Here is a 7,098-nt window from a genome sequence, read left to right on the forward strand (position 1 = left end):
AGTAATTCTAAGCTTTCATTCATACACACACACACACACACACACACATACACACACGGACACAGACAATAGTGCACCGAAAGTCTGGGGAAGGGGCGAGAGCCAGGTGGAGGGGACCAATGGGGGGGAAAAGGGAACATCTGTAATACTTTCAACAATAAAGATAAATTAAAACAAAAAAAATAGAAAGTCACAGAGGTAGAAGAAATAGGCTTAGGAAACAAGTTACAGAGGCATGTAACCTACTACTCCATTGCCTTAACTCTTGGCAACCACTGATCTCTTCTCCATATCTATAATTTTGTCATTTCATGAATGTTATATAAATAAAATCATATACAGATGCATCTCAACTTATGATGAGGTTACATCCTGATAAACCCATCCGAAGTTGAAAATATCGGAAGTCGAAAATGCCTCTAATACATGTAACCTCATAGCTTCGCCTAGCCTACCTTAAACATGCTCAAACACGATATTCAAAAACCGCTGGCAACACAGTACATCATAGAGTATCTGATTTACCCTGTGATCCTGGGGCTGACTGGGAGCTCACTACCACCGACCAGCATCATGAGAAAGTATCACATGTATATTGCTAGTCCAGATAAAGATAAAAATTTATAGTTTGAAGTAGGGTTTCTACTGAGTGCTTATTGCTTTTACAGCGCTGTAAAGTAGTAAGAAAAATAATAAATTTGAGACCACCTGTAGCTTATAATCTTTTGGAATTAGCTTTTTTCACTCAGCATTAATTCTCTGGAGATTCATCAAGATGTTGCATGTATTCATAGTTTATTTCTTTTTGTTGCTGAGCAATATTCCATGCTTTGGATGCAGCAAGGTTTAACCATTCACCTGTTAAAGGACATCTGGTTTGTTTCTACTTTGGGGCTCTTAAAATAAAGCTGCTATGAACATTCGTGTACAAGTTTTTGTATGAATGTAAATTTTCGTTTCGCTGGGCTAAATGCCGGGGGATGCGGTTGTTGTGTTGTATGATAGTTGCATGTTTAATTTTTTAGGAAACTGCCAAACTATGTTCATAGTGGCTGTACTATTTTACATTCGCATAGACAATATATGAGTGATCCAGTTTCTCTATGTCCTAGCCAGCATTTGGTGTTATTTTTTGTTTCAGCCATTCTGATAGGTGTAAAATGATATCTCATTGTGATCTTAATTTGCATTTGCTTGACAACTAGTAGTCTTTAACATATTTTCATGTGTTTATTTGCCCTCTGTATATCCTCTGGAAAATAATGTATATTCTGTTGTTGGATGGCGTCTTATAAAATGCTAAGTCAGCTGTCGGTTGATGGTATTGTTGAGTTCCTCTGTATTTTTACTAGTCTTTTGTTTAGTTGTTCTATCAATTGCTGAGAGGGGGGTGTTGACATCTCCAACTATAATCGTGGATTTGTCAGTTTCTTCTTTCATTTATCTTAGTTTTTGCTTCACACATTTTGCATCTCTGGTGTTTGGTGCATACACATTTAAAATTGCCATGTCTTGCTGGTAGATTACCCTTTTATCTTTACATAATGTCCCTGTCTGTCTCTAGTAATTTTCTTTGAAGTCTATCTGATATTTTCACTTATTTTTGGTCTTCTGATTTGGATGTCTTATAAATGAGGCTCTTTTTTTTTTTTTTTTTTTTTTTTTTAGGAGTATATCATTCGGGTTCAAAGAGGAATTTCTGTAGAAAACAGCTGGCAGGTAAGCATTTGTGTGTGTGTGTGTGTGTGTGTCATTAGAAAAGTGTTTTAAACTTTTCAACAAAATTCTGACTGTGCATCTAAAAATCTGGAAAAATGGAAACATGCATAAATATAAATCATATTTCTTTTAGATATAAATCTTTAGCTTAAAAAAACTCTTTTGTTATTGAAAGTATTACATATGTCCCCTTTCCCCCCCAGTGACTCCCTCCAGCCTCCCCCTGGATCTTTAGCTTTTAGATGTATATTATAAAAGGCTTTTCTATTGCCAGTTATTTGGTTTAGTTTGTATATAATATTACCATGGAGAGTGTCTAGGACTTTGTTCTCTGGCTAGACCAAAAGTAGGATAGGCAAGTTACTTGTTTTGTTCTTAGTAGTTAAAACCTCATCCTGCAGCCTTGGTTTGGGTGGGGAAGTTAGGGTTCAGTCCACCAGGTGGACAGGTGAGACAGTGCCCTGGACATTATACAGTTTGGACACTGCATTTCATGGACTCCTGAGTTCACTCATGGGCAATTTCTAGTGCTGGTTCCCTCATGGTGTGGCTCTGTTTTCCTCAGTGGTGGCCTCAGAGAGAGAACTTCCTGCGTAGATCTAGAGGTCTTTCCGGTTGACTTGCAGAGGGTGGCTGAATTCTGTGTGGAGGCCATTTCTTCCCATCTCCCATCTTACCTTGTCCTTCACAGCCCAGCTTGACTCTTACCTCTGTTAAAGAACGCAATTCAACAGAGTAAATTTGAAGTCTTCATTGGCTTTATTAAGTGGTTTGTGAACTGGGCAGCATCCCATCTAGCAACTAGAGAAGTGTTCCGATGAGATGTACAAAATAGGAGGTTCTTATAGGCACAAGGTGGCCGGGACTAAGTTAAATGAATGGATTATTTCAGGCAAGGACACCTTTTCTTAGGGGAAGGCTGGGTCTTATCAGGCGGATTACCTCACCAATGTCGATCAGGCAGTTCCAGACTGAGTGATTTAAAATTCCACTCCTGGGCCCTGGCTCAGCTGGTTGCGTTGTCCCATACGCCAAGGTCACGGGTTTGATTCCCTAGACCCACTGAATTAAGTTCTGGGTGGTAGGGTCCTAGGTGACCTCCAGGTAATTCTTCTGCATGTTAACATTCGAGAATCATCAGCAGGGGTTGAAGTCAAACTATTCAACAGTAAAATAATTTCTTTCCCAGAGCCTGAAGAGCTAGTAGAATTTGGTGATGGCCTAATCCAGCAATTTTCAACCAGTGTGCCACAAGAATTTTAAAAACATGCTATACCTGACTATTTAGTCAGGGGCACTAACTTATTTTTATTTTATTGATTTTATATATTTATTATTATTATTATTATTTTTTAGGGGCACTGATTCTGACAACAGTCAATACACAATTGCCATCTGGTGTGAATGAATCAATACTACACTTTTTTTTTGTCAGATTGGCAAAATATATATTTTTTGATGTGCCGCAGAAATTTAGTAATTAGTTTATGTGTGCCACGAGATGAGAAAAGAACATCACTGGCCTAATCAATGGCATTGGCATAACTAAGAAAGAAGGTATAGACGATGGAAGCTGGACTGTCTGCTCACAGGGGACTGGAAACCAGGGAGAGGTGTGGGCTGTGGGCTCACTGCCTGCAGGTGTGGACCATTCTCCAGCGTGGGGGACGTTTTATCCAGCCAAAGATGAAATGGCTTCAAAACTGTCCACCTCCTTAATTTTGATTTTATGTTCAGTAAAACTTTTTCTTTTTTTGGTAAATCATTAAGTCATCTTTCTAGGTGCCTGGTTAATAAGAAAGATATTTTTATTTTTTATTTTTTTTAATATATTTTATTGATTTTATATATTTATTATTATTATTTTTAATATATTTTATTGATTTTATATATTTATTATTATTATTTTTAATATATTTTATTGATTTTATATATTTATTATTATTATTTTTAATATATTTTATTGATTTTTTACAGAGTGGAAGGGAGAAGGCTAGAGAGTTAGAAACATCGATGAGAGAGAAACATCGATCAGCTGCCTCTTGCACACTCCGAAGTGGGGATGTGCCTGCAACCAAGGTACATGCCCTTGACTGGAATCGAACCTGGGACCTTTCAGTCCGCAGGCTGGCACTCTATCCACAGAGCCAAACTGGTCAGGCAAGAAAGATATTTAAATGGTGATTTGCGCCCTGACCAGTTTGGCTCTGTGGATAGAGTGCCAGCCTGCGGACTGAGGGGTCCCAGGTTCGATTCCAGTCAAGGGCATGTACCTTGTTGAGGGCACATCCCCAGTGGGGGGTGTGCAGAAGGCTGCTGATCGATGTTTCTCTCTCATCGGTGTTTCTAACTCTCTAGCCTTCTCCCTTCCACTCTGTAAAAAATCAATAAAATATATTAAAAATAGTAATAATAAAAATAAAAAATAAATGGTGATTTGCCTGAAAAGATACATCCTTGCTGTCTCTTATCTGTTGGTGTCTTATGAGTTGGGCTGGCAGTATCCCATGTCCCAGCCGGCTCGGGCACACTGCTGGGCCTGTTTTTGGGGCCTGTCACGTTAAGCAAGTTAAGGACCTTGGTGCCAGTGCCCAGGCTCTAGGATGCCAATAAATACTAAATAAGAAAATGGAGCCGAAACCGGTTTGGCTCAGTGGATAGAGCGTCAGCCTGCGGACTGAAAGGTCCCAGGTTCGATTCCGGTCAAGGGCATGTACCTGGGTTGCGGGCACATCCCCAGTGGGAGATGTGCAGGAGGCAGCTGATCGATATTTCTCTCTCATTGATGTTTCTAACTTTCTAACTCTCTCCCTTCCTCTCTGTAAAAAATCAATAAAATATATTAAAAAAAAAAAGAAAATGGAAAGAGATGGTCTTTGCTGAATTAAAACACCACTGTCTTGTCTCTTACAGATTATTAGGAGATACAGTGATTTTGATTTGCTGAACAACAGCCTGCAGGTAAGTCTTTTAAAACACTAATGACACACATTGCTTTCTTGAGATGTCTTAGAAACCAGTTGGAAATGGCAATATCGGGAACAAGAAATTAGCAGGTTTCCCCGGCCAATGGAACAGATGTTGTGTGGCTTTAAAAATGAACTTTTGGGAACAAACGTGATTTACAGTAGCGACCCTGTGACTGCGTACCTTTGGGCCACACTGCACCCTTTACCACAGCGATGGGAAATGTGTTACCTCCTTTTCTCAGGGCTGGGAGCATTAAATGGATTGCTAGAGTTGTTCTCTTAGAGTTGGAGCTGGAACTCCCTCAGATGCTTTCTCTATACCAGGCTGCATGGTCGCATTGCAGGTCAACGCTCAGTACTAACTAGAGACTTTTTCAGTGTAACTTTTCCTCTAAAATACATAGTTCTAAATCCCTTTGATGTAAATGTCCCTAACTTGGTGGCCATAATGGAAAGAGAGATGAGCTGCAGAGTCTTTGGAAGCACAGTCAGTGCTGGTCCTGGAGGGGCTTTAGTACTAAGGGAAATAGTGGCAATTCCACCATGTCTTCTCCTGGCAGATTGGTCTTCACGGGCCATGGGTTACTGAACACCATTGGGCTGTGTCGTAGCTCAGATTGGACTGGTTACACAAAACCCTTTAAACCTGAGCCAGGGTGCTTGGCTTCTTACCAGCTCAGCTGGGAGGTGAAGGACTGCTCCCTTCTTTGGTGAGCTAGCCATCGTCACTTAGTCGGAGTGACCTCTGGTCCTGTCCAGAAAGGACAGGACTGCTGGCTGGGAGGGAGCATAAGGCTTCCTTTCCATCCAAAGGCCATGTTGAAGCACATGTTGCGTCCACACTGTGACATTATTTACAACACCGCTGAAAGTACGACTGTCTTATTTGCCTTGCGGTAGAGTTGGCCTGAGTATCTGCAAGCCTTGATGTAATTGCCATATGGCCATGCACTTGACACATGTTGTCTTTTTAAATTTTAATTATAGTATGACCAATTTAAATCTCCAAATAGAATATTGGCAGAGATTGAATTCTCCTCGTAGATGGGCTTAGTTGGTTTCCTATATGGATTTTAATAGCATATTACTTGCTGTAAGACAAAAAGCTGGGCCTGAATGACACTGTAGATAAGGCACCAACCAATGTGCAGTTCATTCCAGCGTGGATTGTCTCCCAACCCTTCTAGACAGCCTCACGGTGGGGTGAGCATTTGAGGGTTAACATTGAGCCTACTGTGTGCCTTTACCTTTATGAACAAGTTTTAAGTAAGGGGGAGTCATCTTTGTACAGTATTATTCATCCAGAGCTGAGTAAGAGTTGTGGGAGAAATATTCTCAAATTGAAATTGCCCAGACCCAGCCCCTAAGAATGGGGGTGGGGAAGAGGGTTTTATCTCCTCTTTGGAGATATAAGGTTGAATGTCTGTGACTATTTAATTATGGCCTTTTAAATATAATAGAGCTTTATTTTTTGCTTCAGTGTAATTTTCCCTTTTAAAATGGATACTTTCTACGTGCATCTTATTTTAAATGCAAATATTCATGTGTATTGATGTTGGCTTGTGTTGGGCAGGATATGGCCAGACAGCATTTCAAGTGGGAGGTTTTTCTGGATCCAAGTAAACAAACAGAAGAAAGTACATACAGCTTTTTGGCAACAAAATACTTTCAAAACAGCCTCCATAAAACAGACCCAAAGTATTCCAAAACCACAGACTAAAACTGTGACCATGATTTTCAGTGTCTGATTACCCTTCTGACAGATAATGAGTTCCTGCTGCTGAGAGAGAAATATAATATACACAGAGTTGTCTTGAGTTCAATAGGAAAAATGCCTGAGTGAAAAGAAAAGCAGGATGTAAAATTACACATGCAGAAGAATTTAATTACATGAAATGTTTAGAAAAAAGATTGGAAGGACATATGCCAAAATGGTGAACCCAGGTGGTAGGATTATGGGTTATGTTTTTTTTTCTGGTTCTTTATACTGTTCTGTACTTTCAAAGTTCTCTATAAACAAGCACATGTAACCAAAAAAAAAAAAAAAGAAACCCACCAAAAAAAAACAAAAACAGAAAAAAGCTGCACTTCCCCACTTTATATAGTGAGCATATTTGTGGTAATAGTGAAGAAAAATCACCACCATATTTTAAATTCAATATCAAGTTAGTGATCATCTAGGGCAGCAGTTTTCAACTGGTGGACCACAAGAATTTTTTTTAAAAAATATATTTTTATTTATTTCAGGGAGGAAGGGAGAAGGAGAGGGAAAGAAAGAGACTGAGAGAAACATTGATGTGAGAGAGAAACATCCATCCGTTGCCTCCTGCATGCAACCTGACCGGGGATGGAACCCACAACCTGGGCATGTGCCCTCAATGCTCTAACCAACTGAGCTACCCAGCACGAG

At 39.8% G+C, this 7,098-nt stretch overlaps 1 protein-coding gene across 1 annotated transcript in view; it reads left to right on the forward strand.

The window, feature by feature from the left end:
• The first annotated feature begins 1,668 nt into the window (after positions 1 to 1,668).
• Positions 1,669 to 7,098, forward strand: part of PXK (PX domain containing serine/threonine kinase like) — a 52,532-nt gene continuing 47,102 nt past the window's right edge. The window contains 2 exon segments of the mRNA XM_015558216.1: positions 1,669 to 1,719; positions 4,633 to 4,680. The gene's annotated coding sequence lies outside the window, so the exon portion shown is untranslated.

The sequence above is a fragment of the Myotis davidii genome, unplaced genomic scaffold (assembly GCF_000327345.1).
Source record: "Myotis davidii unplaced genomic scaffold, ASM32734v1 scaffold189, whole genome shotgun sequence".
In the NCBI taxonomy this organism is placed as follows: domain Eukaryota; kingdom Metazoa; phylum Chordata; class Mammalia; order Chiroptera; family Vespertilionidae; genus Myotis; species Myotis davidii.